The 18,274-nt window shown below is 39.8% G+C and overlaps 1 protein-coding gene across 6 annotated transcripts in view; it reads left to right on the top strand.

The window, feature by feature from the left end:
- AFF3 (ALF transcription elongation factor 3) overlaps positions 1–18,274 on the top strand; it is a 324,699-nt gene that overhangs the window by 170,107 nt on the left and 136,318 nt on the right. The gene's annotated exons all lie outside the window — the stretch shown is intronic.

Raw genomic sequence — 18,274 nt, 5'->3', positions numbered from 1 at the left:
ATGCACTTCAATAAAAATACAGGATGTTTTACTCCATAAAATTATGTGCTTCCCCACTGGATCTCTTGATGCCCATAATTCTTAGAAAACTCTAGTTGTAAGCTGGATCAGAGCAATTTTGTTTCTCCAGTGTGATGAATCTGCCAGCCCTGTCTGTTGCCATTCTGCGAATCTTCATCTCTGAGAACCAGAGCCAAATTTGACACTTGGTGCCAGTCAGCATCTGATAGTCCAAGGTTTTTTTTGAAAACGCTCTTCAAGATATCTTAGTGCCTGGTGAAGAACCCTCTACAAAGCTAAATACAAGAAGTGTATGGTCTGGATTGCTTCCCAGTTGTTTGCCCTCTGATCAGCTCAGTGAAAGCACATCTATCAGCTTTTTTGTTGCAGCCCAACAGCAGGGTCACATCCGCTCATGTTGCGATGGTTTTGGCCTTGACACTTTCACTGCAGTCAGTTCTGTTGGGAAACAAAATAAAAGGAACACTGAGTCGATCTGCAGCTTCAACCATGGGGCCGTTTGCTTGCATCTATTTTTCTACATTGTCAAACATAGCATTTCACGGCCCTTTCTTTTCTTGACCCAACTTATCAACAGTTAGATAGGAGATAGAGGTAGCTGGTGCCTCTGATTAGCCCTCTTGTTAAATGCACTGTGATATTTTTAAGAAAAATAAATAAAAATTGCAAATATGGCCAATAGCAGTTGGGCTGCCAAAATAGTGGTATGTAGCCTTGCTTCCGTAGCCTTGTTTCCTGTCTCTGCATCCATCTTGAGTTTCATCTCACACATTTAGGCTGCCAGCTGCTTGGGGCAGGAGCACAGCATGTGTGTGGAGCACTTTGCTGAGTGTGTCCAGAACATAACTAATCAATACGTAACTAACCAATGCTTCTGTTCATGATTATTACATCCCAAATTGAGTCTATTTGCAGACAGTATGTATTCCCAGCTGAGAGGAGAGCCTGTTCTTTGTTTACCAAGATACAGAGACCTGCTTTTAATGTTGTTTACTGATTTACTTCTCCAAGACCTCAATCCCAGTTGCTAAAAACAAACACTGACACTGGTAAAGTTGTCCTCCATTGCTCTTTGGGTAAGATTTCTCCTATCACATCTGGATTTAAAATGCTGCTTGCTTGCTACCAGAAAGGAGGTCTCTATCAGTCAGCACTTGGAGGAACAGAGCAGTTTCCTCAGAGCTAACTGTGGTTCATAACAAAATGTTTTCCACGCAGATTCCATAACCAACCTCTCTTCCCCACCAACTCAAAATCCAGTGCCCTGGGACACCTTACTGCTGAAGGTGCCAAGTTGTAAATGGTATTCCCACTCCAATCTTACCACTGGAGCTTCTGAAAGGGTCTCCATGCAGAAGATGCACCTGGGGCTACCTCAGATTTTGCTGCTGTAGAGGAAATCATTGTATCATGCACAATAAAATTGCCCCAGAGCAAAATCTGAGTGGACAGCTTCTCTTCAGGAACCACAGTTAACGTTGGGTAGGCTACCTTTTTTCCCCCTCATTCTGTAATTAGACTTCACAATTATGTAGTTTAATCTAATTAAAGTAATTATGCAATTATACAATAATTGATACATAATCAACATGCAAAAACCTGCATAAGTATTATTTAGCCAACAGAGGAAATTCTAGATTAACCTTTTCAATCTCTTAAAAGTATATCATTTTAGCAGACAGCTCAAGGGAGGGATTTGGCCTACTCAGGCATTTTTAAATCCTTACTGCCACCAGTAATATCCTTTTTTACTATTCCTGAGTAACCCACTTTCATTGACTTCAACAGGAGCTGCCTCTGAGCACCCATAGACATGAGTAAAGCCTCTGAAAGCCTCAGAAAGCCTCAGCACAAGTATCTCATCCAAAGATAACAGATTGCTTCAAAGCAATTTCAGGAATGCCTAATACTGGACTGCATACTATTAGAGATTATAAAAAAAGAATTCTCATTGTCAACTACATTGTCAACAAACTTTACCACTTAAGATCTTTTGTAAAAAGTAAACAAAAATTACTTCTTTATTATTCTAAATAACTGTGCAAAATGAGCACCACATGTATGCACCATGCTTGCAAATGCATAAATGAGGCTTGAGCTGTGCATACATCCAAGGTCTCATGCACCAAAATCATCAGAACATACACATGGCATGGATGCAGGAGTCTCACTCTAATAGTGGAATTGTAGAATCATAGCATGGCTTAGGTTGGAGAGGACTTAAAGAACACCCAGTTACAACCCTCTTCCATGGGCAGGGCTGCCCCCCACCAGCTCAGGCTGCCCAGGCCCCATCCAACCTGGCATTCAGCATCTCCAGGGATGGTGCAGGAACAGGAACCTATTTTCCTGTACTGGCTTATTTTTTTCCTGAAGCAGATGACTGAGAAGCCTGTGTTTCGTTGTATAAGGATGTTAGCTGTATCTGTAACAGCCAAAGACCCGTGTTCTGAAATGACATCAGAGACTGGGGGCTTGGTTGATAAGAAATGGGATTTCTTCTCAACCTTGGATAAAATTTCTGTTAACACAGTCTCCATCTCCTTACTGCTGTGCTGTGAACTGTTTATCCTTTATGGCTTTTCCCACCTGTGATTTGGCTGAACATCAGTGATATTTTAGCCTTATTTTGAAAAGCACTGTGGAATCAAACTCATGCACAATTTGTATAATGCTCTATATTTAATCCAGTAAGTCTGGATGCATGATAAAATGAGAATGCCCTGTCCCTTTCTTTATCTCTGTTGCATAACTCATGCTTTAAACCAGATACATTATCCTGTGAGACACTATATGACAAATTTGTTAGAAATGCTGTGTAGCAGTGTTGGTAAAACTATTCACAAACAGAAATTTCAGAGGAAAATGTGAATGTTCAGCAGTCACTTGAGCTTTTCCTGTTGTCGTTTTTGTGGGGTTTTTTTGTTTTGTTTTTTTTGTTGTTGTTGTTGTTGTTTTGCATGATTTGCTACTAAGGATCTAGCTTTAAGTGTTATTACCCATATGTGCAGAAGTATAATTTTGATTTTATCCATATTCTCTTTAATGCTGAAACTGTTGAAAAAAACCTTTTTCAATTTGGTTTCAAATTCAAACATGATGGTTTTACAGTTATATTTTAATTGTCAGTATTCATATTGCTAGTATAAGTGTTTGTCAGCCATAATCTTCTTTTTCATGATAGACACTGCAAACGTGTAAAAAAAGCATACAACTGAACAGTTGCTTGTTCATGTTGGTATAAATTCATTTCTGTCTACAGAAGTCAAAGAGGGCTTGCACATCTGTCCCACAATTTCCAAGCTTTAGAAGAACTCACAGGTGCTTAGGTGACCCCTGATCACAGCCAAGGGTCACATAGAGAGCATATTTGTCTTCAGCCATTTTTCTTCCACACCTTTGGTGATATCTAAAAGGTGTGATTGCTTCATAGACAGAAAAAGGCCATTCACCTGCCATTCTTAGGTGAAATTCACTTGGTTCTACTGGTATCAGACATTAGGAGACAAAGAAATCAAGATAAACGTAGCCACGAGCTACAGAAAAACTCAGCAAGCACACCGCTGCATGTACTTGCACGCAAATTAAATAAATAAATATCATTATATATAAAAATATTCCATGAAATGATTCAGCTTAAAAGTCTAATGTCCAGGTGTTTTACAGCTCTGCTAACTTTTGTTGCTGAGGTCTCTGTTATGTAGCTCACAGGGAACACCACACCACTCATTTTCATAGAATCACGGAATAACAGAACGGTTTGGGTTGGAAGGGACCTCACAGCCCACCCAGCCCCACCCCCTGCCATGGGCAGGGCTGCCCCCACCAGCTCAGGCTGCCCAGAGCCCCATCCAACCCAGCCTTGAGCATCTCCAGGAATGGGGCACCACAGCTTCTCTGGGCAGCTGTGCCAGCGCCTCACCACCCTCTGAGTAAAGAATTTCTTCCTAACATCAAACATAAATTTCTTCTCTTTTCATTTAAAACCCTTCCCCCTATCTCAGTAGCCATTCCACCAAACTTTGCCTGCAACTCTTCAGCAGTAAACTCACTCGTATTTGGCATAGGAACTTGAGCTGAATTTACCAGCAGTTTGGTAATTCTGATAGGCTGGGAGCTGCTATCTTTGGTCAAGATGCAGTAACAGACCGCAGCTGAGTACAGCTGATCTCATATTGCTGAGTGTGATTTAAAGGGAAATCTTTGTAAGAAGTATAACTGCCTGAATTACTACTCTTTTATATGTTTTTAAATGAGAATGTAAAGGCCAAGGGCATTTTTTCCTATTTAATACCATTAAATCCATCATTAAATCTCTCACTGAACACTGGCTGAATTTAATGGTGCCCTGAAGTGCCAGTGCTGATGCTTGACTGTGTTAATATTGTTGTATATACAGATACAATAAATAACACTCAGCTAAGATAGTATTAGCAACCATATTGGGTGCATCAATACAAATAGCTGTACTAATGAGCTTAAGCTTCAGAAACCAATGGCAATGATAATCTAGGCACTGGGGCTAAAATATGGATAGGGACTCAACACATTGAACCTATCAGTAAAACAGACTCTACTAAAAGCTTTACTGCTAGTTGGCATTAAAGGTTTAATTTGAAAGTACAGTTTTTATATTTTCTCGTCTCACTTTATAACATGCTCTGGCTTAAAACCTCAGCCTGTCTTGTGCACAGGTAATATCCACGTTTCTGTTTGCTGGATAATCTCTGCAAAACCCCTGGCAGGGTGCTCTGCTTTGCCATGCTTGACCTGTTCTCCTTGGTAAGCATGATTCAGCACTGGGAGGACCCACAGGTGTTTTTCATGTCTAAGATTCTGAATGCAAGATGTTGAGGATGTTCCTTGTTTATGCATTCATGGCTTGAAGGAGAAAAGCTTTGTGTTGTGATCTTTCTTCTGATGGGTTTCTAAATATGGTAAAGCTCTGAAAGGTATATCCACTGCTGTGTTTTACTAAGAAAATGTTCCAAAGGGAAAATAAAAGAAGTGATCTAAGGGACTGCCTTTAATCATCAGGAGTGAAATCCTTCCGTGGGTAGGAGATTCATTTAAGGCTTAAGTGGAAATTAATTAATACCTAGACATGATGTGGACCTTCTTTTTGCAGCGAAATGCAATCTGATGGTTCTACAGAAAAGTAACCAAAAGAAATTAATATTTATTGCCAGAAAACAATATTTTATTACTTCTAAAATTTTAAATTTGCAAGACTAAGGCTTCTCTTCCTGATTCCCTGCTCTCTAGAAACTCAGTAACATAATTAAAAAGCGATAACAGTGTGACCTGCTTCTTTATGTATTACTTTAATTTTTCCTCATGATTTCTATGAGGTAAAAAAGAAAATACATACATTCTCATTTTTTTACATGGCAGCAAAAGAATGTTAATTTTGCTGTAAAGTGAAAAAGTAAATCATATGCAGTTAAGAGCTCAAAAATAAACAAGCGTATGTAGCCAGCTTACTTCCTTGCATAACTCTGTCATGACACAGCCCATAATTTCGTAATTACCTACTGTTTTCTGGCAAACATCTTTAGGAATACTTTAGTGAGTTGTAAAAACTTTTCTTAGTGTCATTTTTCATAGCATTCTAGCTCTAAAACCAAGCTGTCTTCATACCGAGATTCTCATAGAACTTCACTGGCGAATACCTAGAAATGTTGAGGCAGAACAATGGAGATCATGAAGGCTTTCTGAGGGTGCTCATCATTCATCTGTTCAAGATGAGTTGTTTCATTACCAGCCTACTTACAAACTGTTTCAGGGATCCTTTTTTTTTCTTTTTTTTCATTTAAAATAACTCATTTCACTTGGTTTTAAACAAATCAGATAAACCTAAAGGCATTTCATTTCAGCTAAAACTGAAGCAGTCGTGCAGTCTCTAACTTTACATCACATTAAAGTGGTTTTAAGCTATTGCATTTTTTTTAAATAGTTGTGAATTGCGTGTGCAGACAGTGTCTACAATAACAAATAAGACTCTGGTGTTACACTTCTTAATGAGACAAAGGAAGTAATGGATGGAGTCAGGCCGTGTGATTTAGAAACAGAGTTAAGGCTTCAGTGTACGTTTTCCTATATTCTCTTACTTTTTCCGAGTGTGGTATTTTCACCCTCAATACTTTTTGTGACAGGAAAATGATGAGTTTCTCTTAGGTGATTTTTCAACTGAAGTGTCTTTCAACCTTAATTCTATTTTTATGTGTTTTACCTATAATGATAGTATAGTACTTACAGCGATTACAAGGGTGCTGTGATACTTAATTCAAGTTTGTAGACTACTTTGCAAATGAAAGACAGTGTGTACAATAAGCACTAAATGTTATTGTTTCAGGGCTTAAAGCAGGCAGAGCTAAAGACAATGGTAGCTTTGAGGAACCCATTTAATGTAAACACTAGATAACAGTGAATTGCACAGTTAAAGAAAGGTCTCCTTTACTGTTCCACGGGCATGCTTTCAGCTCAAGCAAAACTCAATTCACAAGAAATGCCAGACTGCTTAGGGATAACTGGGGCAAACAAAGGGGCCCTGCTTACCTGCATCAGATTCTTAAAGGCCACTCTGTGCAGCACAGAGAAGTGGCAAGTGCCACTTAGTGCTTCTGAGGGCACGAGAGGGGACGGTGGCAGCCCAGGTGGGTGAAACACCTTTGCAAAGCCTTCCAGAAGAACTGTGTCACTGACAAACCTAACATTTGCCACACAGACACAAGGGACTGGCCTCAGGCCCTCTTCTCTCACTTTCCTCTATTTTCATAGCTCAGATATGGGTCTTGTTTCCAAGGCTGTGGCTTGGAAGGCACAAAGTTGTGAGGTTACACATAGGAACAGGTTGCCCAAGGAGGTTGTGGGTGCCCAATCCCTGGAGGCATTGAAGGCCAGGCTGGATGTTGCTCTGGGCAGAATGGTCTAGCGGTTGGCAACTCTGTCCATGGCAGCGGGGTTGGAAGTAAATGATCTTTGAGGTCTTTTTCAACTCAGGCTATTCTATGGTTCTGTGATCTTATAATCTAGTTCCAACCCCTGCCATGAGCAGGGCTGCCACCCACCAAATCAGCTGCCCTATCCAATCCAACCTGGACTTGAATGCCTCTGGGGATGCATCAGAAACTGAGACTCAGATAGTTTGTGAGGTGTGAACTGGGGGAGCAATGTCAGTCCTGCTGTAAGTGAAGATCGGGTTTGTAACTATCTGAGGAACCTAAACATCCATAAGTCCATGGGTTCCAATGAGTTGCATCCCAGAGTCCAGAGAGAATTGGCTGATGCAGTCTCCAAGGCACTCCTGATGATATTTGAAAAGACATGGTGGTCAGGTGAGGTCCCTGGTGAATGGAAAAAGGCAATGTCGCACCCATTTTTAAGAAGGGTAAATAGGACAACTCAGGGAACTACTGTCCAATTAGCCTCACCTCATTACTGAGGAAGATCATGGAACAGATCCTCCTGAAAGCTGTGCTAAGGCACATTGAAGAGAGGGATGTGATTCAGGACAACCAGCATGGCATTATTAAGGGTAGGTCCTGCCTGACCAACATAGTGGCCTTCTATGATGGTGCAACTGCATCAGTGGACAAGGGAAGAGCCCCTGATATCATTTACCTGGACTTCAGTAAAGCCTTTGGCATGGTCCCACATAACAGCACTCTCTCCAAATTGGAAAGATATGGATTTGATGGATGGACTGTCCAGTGGACAAGGAACTGGTTGTGAGATTGTAACCAAAGAATAGCGGTCAATTCAATGTCTGGATGGAGATCAGTGACAAGTGGTGTCCCTAAGGAGGCAGTACTGAGACCAGTGTTCTTGAATATCTTCATGAATGACACTAACAATGGGATCAAGTTTTCTGATCCTATGATTCTGTGGAGCATCCACAGCTTCTCTGGACAACCTATCCCAATTTGTAGTGGCTGGTGTTCCCTGTGTGCAGGGATAGGGTCTTAGGAAAGCTTCAGAGATTTTAAATGGAGAATGCATCCAGTGGGACACCTCTACTGAATTATTTAGTGATACGAACAGACCATTGATGCCTCATTTCTTCCTCTTCTCTTATCTCACTTTGGTTTTGAAACACATTTTGGATCAAATTATTCAAACATTAGCACTGCAAGACATCAAAAAGAAAAGGAAATCACCTTTCTAAAATACTGACAGATATTCTTGTCCTCAGAAGTTTCTGTCAATTCACAGATACCTAAATTCACCAGTTGAATGTGCAGTTCCATAGTAGTTTCGAGAAGGCTGAACTGTCATTTCCAAGAGAACCTCTACCACTGTACTTTGAAAGCATTGTGAATTCATTTTTACTGTGGATTAAGTCCCAAAGTTGTCTAGTAATTTGTCTAAGCGAGGCAGTCCTGGTTCTCCAAATCTCTGCTCACTTGTGCTGGCATTTCTAACAGCACCCAAGCTTTCCTCTGCCTGCCACACTCCCAGCACTCTTCCAGGCTGAGACAGAATCCAAATGCCACTCTTTAGAAGAAAAATGTGACATAAATGTCGCCAGTCAACAAACCAGCTCGCCACCCACAACATTAACATGGAAAACCTAAAATTGGATTATCTATACAATTAAGGAAAGCATTTCAAATGATCACAGATGACCTTTCTAAAACATCAATGTCTTTTTAATGTGAAAGCATTAAAAGGTCATGTGGAAACTTAGGGAGGGTAGGGAAGAGAGGCCTTATGCACACTTCAGCCTCACCCAAGCCAAGATACAGAAATACTGTTGCACTTTCAGCTTTGCAGATAGAGCCATAACCTATGAGATTTTGATAAACTGAAAAAAAAGAAAAGAAAAAAAAACCCCTCCAAAATAAAGAACAAGAATTACATTAGGTATATTTTAGGTGTGAGTCTGAACAATATGTTTTATCACCCATTCTGACTAGCATTCTTGCCAGCATAATAATTGAGGTAACTACAGCCATTCTGTCCTGTTTCGGGCCCATTATCTTGTTTTTGGCTAGAGCAGATTATTCTGAAAAACACCTTTTCTTGATCTGCAAACTTTAAAGGATGAAGACTTAATACCACATCCCAGCAGTGAAACTCCAGCTCATGAGACATTATTCTTCTTTACCTAAATATGATTTGTCTGTTTCTAGCCACTGGTTTATGATATAAGAACTTAGTAGCTGATTAGAAGTAAGTTTTCTAAGAGTGTTAGAAATTGGGGTTTGTTTGAGGCTTTTTTCCTCACTTTGAAGATGCTCATGTAGTTCAAGCATGATTCCTCTTATTGTAACAGCACTGATCTCTGTAAATCTGTCATATTTTTCTAGCATTTTTGAAGAAACGTGTACAGAGGAAACAGCCTGTTCCAGCATCAGGCTCACAAGTTTAACTGTTCTGCTCCTCCCTTTTACAAACACATAATGATTGAAAAATTTTGTGTGTGTGAGAATGCGAGATACTGGGAGGATATTTTCAGTCGCTTATGCACTGGTGATCTCTAACTCCTTTCTGGGTCTAGAGTACCATTTTGCCAGAAATATCTAGTGTTCTCTGTACATAGATATGAGTTTGTCCATGTTCAGCTCTGTACATGTCTGTACTCTTAGCTGAACTGGTCTCTGTCAGCTTCAGCCACTACTTTGTGCAGCTGTGCTCCTTCTAGGGTAAGAATCATCAAGATTTAATATCTTTCTGTCAATTCAGATCTAGGAGGTACATGAGCAGCCTTGGGAACAGATGGTTGAATTCACATACACTGAAGCACGCAGTGCTACACTGATTTCTTAATCTCATTCAGAATAAATGCCTTGTATATGAACAGATTCTGCAAGTTGTCAGAGCATCATAAACAAAATTGTTTGCTAATTACAGTCAGCCACATCCATGCAACGTTGTCCAGGCAAGATTTACAGGCTGCTTTGCCTTGCAGAACCTGTATATGCTACAGAAGGGAAGAGGGAAGGAGAGCAACTGCCTTGGTGCTCAGATTCACAGCTTGATGTCCTAGCCTGATGCAATATTTTTCCTGTAAATTTAGCACATGTCTTCTAACATTGTTCAGAACAATGCATTTCACGCGATGTCTTTCCATAACATAGCACACGGTCACTGCTCTACTACTCACATGTATGTGAAGCTTAAAATATTCGATCAGTTGGCTGAGCAAGCGGAGCTAAAATTATAGATTCACACCTACTGGTGAGTCTCCACTATAGATGCTTAAAAGCACTCTTTATACGAGCCCTTGGGCTCCCAGGGACTATGTGAATCTTTCTGGCACCCCAGCCCTCTTAAGTTGGTTTCACAAGTATGACAGACTGGAACTAAGATCAACTCAGGCCAGTCTGATGACCTGTTATTTGACCTTCTGTCTGTGGGATGAATCAGGACCACCAATGTAACTATCTGAAAGCTTTCAGCCTCATACAGCGCAAGAATCCTGAAAAAAAAAAAAAAAAGAAAAAGAAAAAAAAAGTATAGTTCTATAAAAGTGGATTTTTTTCTTGCTTCCATTACCTCCTTGCATTCATCAGCATATTTTTGTCTGGATAAAGGAATGTTTGTATTTGAACATTACATGCATTTGTAGCAAATATATTTCAGTGTTGCTAAATATTTACCATGGCAGTATTTTTATCTTCTCCAAACCACAGATGTTTTTTGTAGTAAATGTGTCTGTTTCATAGCTCTCTTCTGTTCCTTTGTCCACATTAATACAATCATCCGTCAAATACAGCATACGTCCCTAACCAATGTCTTGGTCTTTATTGCCAATAACCTACATTTTAATTTCTTGAAGTGTTTCCAGAGCAGTCCTGAGGCTGCTATTGTTGCTTTGTTAGCAGACTGCAGAATTAACATGCTTGTTACCATCTCAGAAAATGTCAACTATGTGCACTTTTTCATTATTATTTGAAATCATGTAGAGATCCAGACCTTGAAGTATCCTAGGTCCCTTACCTTCCTTTCTCCTCCCCCCAACTCCCAAGAGGCAGCAATTCATCTTCATTAGCTACTTCTGTTAGCTTGCTGCCAACTGAAACCAGAAAACTAGCTGCATCAGTCTTGCATGGCAATTCAAGAATTAGAATCCACAGTCCTTGGGTGCAAGAGGTTAATGCACTAATAAAGATTGCACCTTGATTAACCACATCATCTCAGCTTGCCCAAGCAAAACTGGTTCTCAGTTTGTCATATCATATGGCCCAGTGCATTCATTTAAAAACATAGCTTCCTAACTAAGATTACAGATAGATCACAGATTCATCCCTGGAACTGGAGAAGCAATTTTGTTCTTTTTTTTTTTTTTCATTTCAGTGAAGAATATTTTAAAGTTTTTAAGGAAACCTCCTGCCTTCTGTTCTATGGTATACCTGTAGGGCTACATGTTCTTTCTTTCCTGATAGTTAGAGGTAAGAAATCTTTCTGGCTTTAACTCAGAAATGAGAGATCATGGCAGTTTATACTCTAATTAACATTTGCTCTTAGACTCAAGCCACCATTCTCTTGGATATCCTTATCTACCCCTGGCCTTAGCAGCTCGTTTGTATCACATAAACAAAGAACAATTTGGAAGACTCTGTATTGAAGAATTATAATGATACAGTGAAGGACCTAAATAAATCAGTTCACTGAATGACTGAAGCATTTTTTTAATATTTATCTTTCCTATATTGCCAAGCCTTGACTAAATGTTGCAGGTTATTTGCAGGATGGTTCCACTAAAGCAGTGATAACAAATTCTAAACAGAAACTTATTGCACTGGCATTTGTGATCTGCTATAGAGTAACCTGATCCACAGATCACGTTACAGATGTTCATGATTTGGAGTGCTTTAGTTTTGTAGATACCTAACATCTGGAGATTTAATGCTGAACACATTCTTTAATACTGCAGTCTGCAAAACCTGACCTTCTCGCTTTACAAGGGTCTTCTTTTCTTTTCCTTTCTTTTCCTTTCTTTCCCTTTCTTCCCCTTCCTTTCCTTCTCTTCCTTTCCCTCCTCTTCTCCTTTTCTTTTCCTTTTCCCTTCCCCTTCCCCTTCCCTTCCTCTTCTCCTTCCCCTTCCCTTTTTAATCCCTTTTCTTCCTTTCCTTTTCTTCCCCTTTTCTTCCCTTCCTTTCCCTTTCCTTCCCTTCTGTTCCATCAGGTGTGTAGAGCACCAACACACACACACAGAGTCTTGTTTCCATCAGCCAACTTCAGCTGATGCCCGCCTGTGTGGATCTGAAGAACCAAGCACAGCACAGATAACACAGTCACAAGCTTCACAATTGCTTGTGTCTCCTAAAAGCAACAACAAAAAATTCCTTGACAGGCAGTCTCTCCAGTGAGTCCTATTTCTTTGAATGTTACATTGATGAAATCCATTCAAAGGAACTTATATAACACGAAGCACAGACTGTTCAAAGGGTCCCGGACTGCAGGAAATGGAGAAATGCAGTACCATGTGTTTTCAGCAGGTTGCTATGAAAAAAACTGACTTCTAGAAATCATTGGAGCAGGAATAGGGAAGACAAAAAACTGCTGACTGGGACTCAGTGCTGTACCAGCACCCAGCTCTATGCAACTGCTGTCCTTAAGACTATTTTCTCTTCTGTGGGGGCTTGCAGTGTTCCCTTATTCCGTCCCCCAGTCAGAGTGTAGCTGAAGCCATGTTCGTCACTTACCTAAAGATTAGAAAGCATTTGACACCATATGTCACACATATATTAAATATAAATCAAAACTTGCCTAAGTGAGTGGATGGGAAGGATGTAAAACAGTAAACAACAGAAGCTGAAAAATGGCAAGGTATTTTGTTGGGTTACAGTAGTTCTGAATAGCTGTTGCCAGAAGGATAATGACAAAATAAAAGATGTTCTAGTGGAATTAAGAAAATTATCAAGTGCTCAAAGGAAAATAAAGAATTTACAAGGAAGAAAAAGGGGTAAGTTGATGTAGTTTGTATAGGTGACATCTTAAAGAGACAAGAGGAAACAGCTTTATCTTACTATTTTACAAATGTGCATTGAGGCTCAGGTTATAAAAGTCACAACAATAGCAGATATAAGAGGAATCACTTTTAAAAAGTGAAAATTTGATCTTTCACATCATGAAAACCTTATCACAATGAAATGCTGTCAGCTTCAATGTAGTCTGCAAAAGTTTCATTGTCAGACTCTTTGCTTTGGATATTAGACACTAAAATCATAGCCACTTTGTCAGCCAGTGGCAGGATAGCTTTACTGAATTGAAAGGGATTCATGCCAATTGACAGCACTTAGAGAGAGTCTTCTGTGCAAAAAAATAAATAAATTATTGTAGGAAGAGAGGAGAGTAAGCAGATAAGTTTTCTAGCTGTGTCCTGTGGTCACTTACTAAGAGGTCTTGGAAAGCTGTGTTAGTTTTGCATTGCCTCTCTTTCCAGATGACAAAATATATCCACTGCCTCCCTAAAAGCTGCTTTATAGTGTAGGTGACTATAAAGAGAGCACTTCTGCAGTCCCTGTGCACTATCCAGCAGAGTATTTGCAAATGAAAATTGCATATCACCAATCCCCTATAATTCCTGTGACATGTCAGTAGAGCTGTGGATGAGTCTGAGCCAGCTAAGATAATTTTCAAAAAGGATTTGACAGGGTCCTTTATGAGATGCTACAAAAAAAATTCTTAAATCATCCTCAGTGAGCGACAAAATATTATGAATCAAAAATTGGGTAGGTGAACACACACACAACCGGAGGATTAAACAGTCAATTTTCTTAATGGACCAATGATAAGTTCTGGTTGTGGCAGCAAATGAACAGAGTAATACATGTGGCAGGAATTTAAATTTAGATGAGACTGAATTCACTACTTGTTTTTAATTACAATTTTTTTCAATCACTGTGACCGTTCCTAGAATCATACAACACACAGCAAGACTGATAGCACTAGAAAAACAGCATCGACTTCAGTCTGGAGTAAATACTATTATTTACCTCTGGATAGAACATTTCCTGAAAAATTACCTACAAGCTAGGGTTAGAAGCCCCAAACAAAACATTACCAAGCAGTCATTAATCCACAAGAAATGTCTCATTACTTAATTGTTGCTGCAGAAAATACACGCGGAGCAAGGATACACAGTACTATAGATTTCTTTATCTGAAGGCTTTCTTTTCCAAGAGAAGAAAAGCCAAGTTTGTGTGTTGGTTGAGATTAACTAGGCTCGGACCTGCATAACTCGCAGAGCTGGACATTTACATATCGCTGCTGAAAGCTGATTTACGATGCACAGAGACAAGTGCAGTCACAGAATTCCAATGCGTAAGTGAAACATGCCAACACCGCCACAAAGATGGGACATCTATGTAACCCTCACAGGGATAAGCACGCGTTAATAAAAAGGGTTAGTCAGAGGTCTCCTGAGATTTGTGGCCTGTTGATATCTGCATGTCCCTCCCACTGGGTGCTTCCTCTCCTGTCCCCTTGCTCACCATGTCCCTGCTGATGCAACCTCTGCTGGTCTCCAGCATCCCAGGCTATCTGAGCCACTTGTCATTGTGGTATATCTGCTAGCAGGAGGAGGAGGGTGACTGCCGCTGTCCCAGATAGGCCATCCCGAAGCTGGGCACCTGTGCTTATCCACATTTATCCACTTCTCACGAGGTTGGTTTCTTCTCACTGGTGACGGGTGACAGGATGAGGGGAAATGACCTCAAGTTGCACCAGGGTAACTTTAGGTTGGATATCAGGAAACACTTCTTTACAGAAAGGGTTGTTAAGCACTGGAATAGGCTCCCCAGGGAGGTGGTTGAGTCACCATCCCTGGATGTGTTTAAAAACCGTTTGGATGTGGTGCTCAGGGACATGATTTAGTGGAGGGTTGTTAGAGTTAGGGTAGTATGATTAGGTTGTGGTTGGACTCGATGATCTTTGAGGTTTTTTCCAACCTGAGCTATTCTATGATTCTATTTCTATCTAAACAGTCCAGTTAGGACTTCATTCTTTGATCTGGAAATCCGTTTTCCACACTTCTGGACCCCAAATGGCTTCTCAGTGGTTCCTTTACTTAACCTCATCCAGGACTCAAAGGTTAACCAATCAAGTTGGTAGAAATATCTAAATCTGTTTAAAATTAGCCCATTATCTTACAATGGCTGGAACATTATCCGCAAGATGCTTCAGAATTATTTTTTGTTCAGTTTATGATTAAAAAACCAAAAACCTGCTTTTGATACAGAGTTAAATTTTTGGTGGCATTCATCAGTACATTTGAAACCTTATTTTCAGTCTGATGGCTGCTTTATGCCAATCCTAAGCACCAGGGGCAGATAAGTTAGCTGACCTCAAAAGAGAAGCTGTGCATGAAATTTTATTTTAACACTAAAAGTTGAGTCCTTTTTGGTTAGTTAGACAGTTGCCTCTTGGTCTTACCTTTTCAAGCATTTCACACTGTGTACTGAAAAAAGATCTTGTTACAATCACATACCACCATGCTTTTAATCTGGGTCAGATATCTGCAGATGAAGACCAAAATCACAAGAGTTGGTGCGATTCTGTTCTTGGCAGTCAGAAAGAGTCTGTACCCATAGTTTAATATTTCTCTTTTCAAAAAATATTTTACTGGATTTAAAACTTACCATTGTTCAATGGAGACAGTTTGCGATGTGTGGATATTTTTCACGTAGTGTTTTCTGATTTTATATTTATATATATTTCTAATCTGATTTCATTTCTAAATTGACTGAGTTTCAAATGGTAGCAATATATACATCATACGAACAGAATTCATCATATTACTCTGATAAAATCATATTCAGATATTCATGATAATAGCAATTATTAACCATGGCAAATACCAGCGATATTAGTACAACTTTGTGTCAGAAATGGTTATGTTGAATTTAAATTATGTAGAAAACTTTATTATGTACCACAACTGCAAGTACAAAGGGAGGGGAAGAGAAGCTAGCTGGAAAAGAAAAAAAAAAAGACTATTAGGGCCATTTTTCATTAAAGTGTGGATGAGAAATAATCTTGGAGAAAAGAAGAAATGAAAGATTTTGACATGTCAAAAAGAAAGGTCACCCTTATTTTTAATCAGCCTTCTCATCCTTTCCGTGGATGAAGGTATCATTGTCAGACTTGGGTAGGCAAAGTGGGAGGGAAGAGCTCTGTTAACAGATTGGTTTCTGCACGGCACGTAGCAGACCTCTCAGAAGATGTTTCCGTGAAGGTGACAGTGGGGGTCAGCCACAGTATAACCTACAGGAACTGCTGCCTGGGCAAATGGAAATCATAAGCACTGAGCAGTGTATTTCACAAGTAGGATGGCTTTAGGTCAAAACCACTAGATGTTCCCATCCCAGTCTGACTGGCCCAGTTTTTGACGGAGGAAACATAAGGCAATGCCCTTCAAAAGAAAGGGGCACGTGGTTATTTCTTAGACATGCTTTGGGGCGCAGCACTTCAGCTTCTTGGGAAAAACACTTTGGGAATAGAGTTTTACAGGTGAACATGCCTTTCGTCTGTGCACACAGCACTTCATTTTCTAGAAAGTAAGCAAATGGTTGTGTGAAAGAGAAACAGAGAAAAACGGATGAGAAACAAATCCATTTTTAGATCACAGCCCTAGGATTAAATGTCACTATTGCAACTCTGCTTTCTGCCAATTTACTGTCATAAACTCTTACAGTTGGAATATTTCTCAGTATGTAATTCATCTTTTGAAAATAATAGCACTTATGCCAGGTACTTGTAGCAATAGGTCTGCTCCCTTCCAAATGGCAAACTGCTTGCCAGTGTTTCAGCTTGCTTGTGTTAAAAGAATTTACTGTACATTAAAATGTACTCTATAGTGCTATTGCTGCCACTTACCAGATAAGCAAGTCATAAGATGAACAGTCTACCTCAAATAACTGAAAAGCAAAGCGGTTCTGATACTGCAACTGCAAACCAGATGATGCTCTGATTAGAGGCATCCACGTAGATTACTGAAATCTAATAAATCATGTCACTTTTTTGCCTCCAATAAAAGAAAAAAATGCAGTTTTTTTTTTTTTATTAGAAAATAAACTGTTTATCAAGAATGCTTTAAAGGTGACATTTATTACTAATAAACTCTTTCGAAAGGGCTGAACCACTCATTGGCAGCAGAGGCAGAGACTTTCTTCTGTGTGAAAAATGCCCCATCTCAGTGCTTGCAGGGTCAGGAAGCACTTCCATCAGCACTACCGAAGGGTGGGCGATAGATTCACCCACATCTTTCTTCAAACGAGAACATTCCTCAAACTAGAAATGAGTCATGGAAATACAACTCTGGTATTATTCTGGGAGCAGTCATAGATCTCAGCACATGCCCTTGGAATATTGCTGAGAAGCCATTCCAGAGTCAGATAGTAGTAGAAAAAAAACAGGAGAGCATCTTCTGGGCAAACTCTTGAGAGTGTCAGTGAGCCTGCTGCTTAGGGAGGATGTGGTTTCCTCTTCAGCGCTTGAAACTTGTGGGTTGACTCTTCGGGGTTGTCGTGCTTCACATAGCTTCTCATATTAACTCTGTTAAGTTGCTGTGTACCAAATATTATGGCTGTTGCTGTTGAACATGTCAAAAAAACATGTCAAAAAAAAACCAACAGCCTACACTAGACAGGAATATGATGCTTCTCTCTTAACAAATCATCTCTTATCTGAAGTGTTTAATTCACACTTTAGCCCCCTCCTTCCCAAATTCTGACTTGCTTTAGAGACTAACTTATCATTCCTGACTGGTAACAGCATTGAAGGTGTGTCTACCAGCTACCTGAGTTTGGGTCAGGAATGACTGCATACAAGCCTAAACTCCGTGCATCTCTTAGCTATTAAAAGATGTCTTTTGAAAATGCACAGGAAAAAGGCAAAGGTGGAGAGCAGCACACTTCATTTAGGGCTTGTTGCATGGCCATGACCTGCAGAACACAAACAAGTGGCAGTTATGAACTTATTCAATTTCTTTAATATAAAAAAGAAAATTGTAGGAATTAACCACTGGGCAAGTTCAAAGTGTTAAACGTTTATCACTCTGACCTTGTCTGTGAAATCTATTTTGTGATTAGTCCATAGGATGCACCTCATTATTTGGTCACAAACTGAGATTTCTGTTCCCATACTGCAAAAACAAGATTCCTCTATTATTCTCACCAGGCAGAATACATCTCATGATTAAAACGTGGATGCTGATTGTCAGAAAAATCAAACTTCTTGCACTTAAGATGCATTAACTATTCAGGAAAATGAAATGGTGCTTAAGAACTGCTCTCAAGAGTCT

This window comes from Meleagris gallopavo, chromosome 1 (assembly GCF_905368555.1).
Source record: "Meleagris gallopavo chromosome 1, MGAL_WU_HG_1.1, whole genome shotgun sequence".
Taxonomy (NCBI): domain Eukaryota; kingdom Metazoa; phylum Chordata; class Aves; order Galliformes; family Phasianidae; genus Meleagris; species Meleagris gallopavo.
The sequence above is the reverse complement of the archived record's forward strand: the minus strand, read 5'-3'. Positions and strand labels throughout refer to the sequence as shown.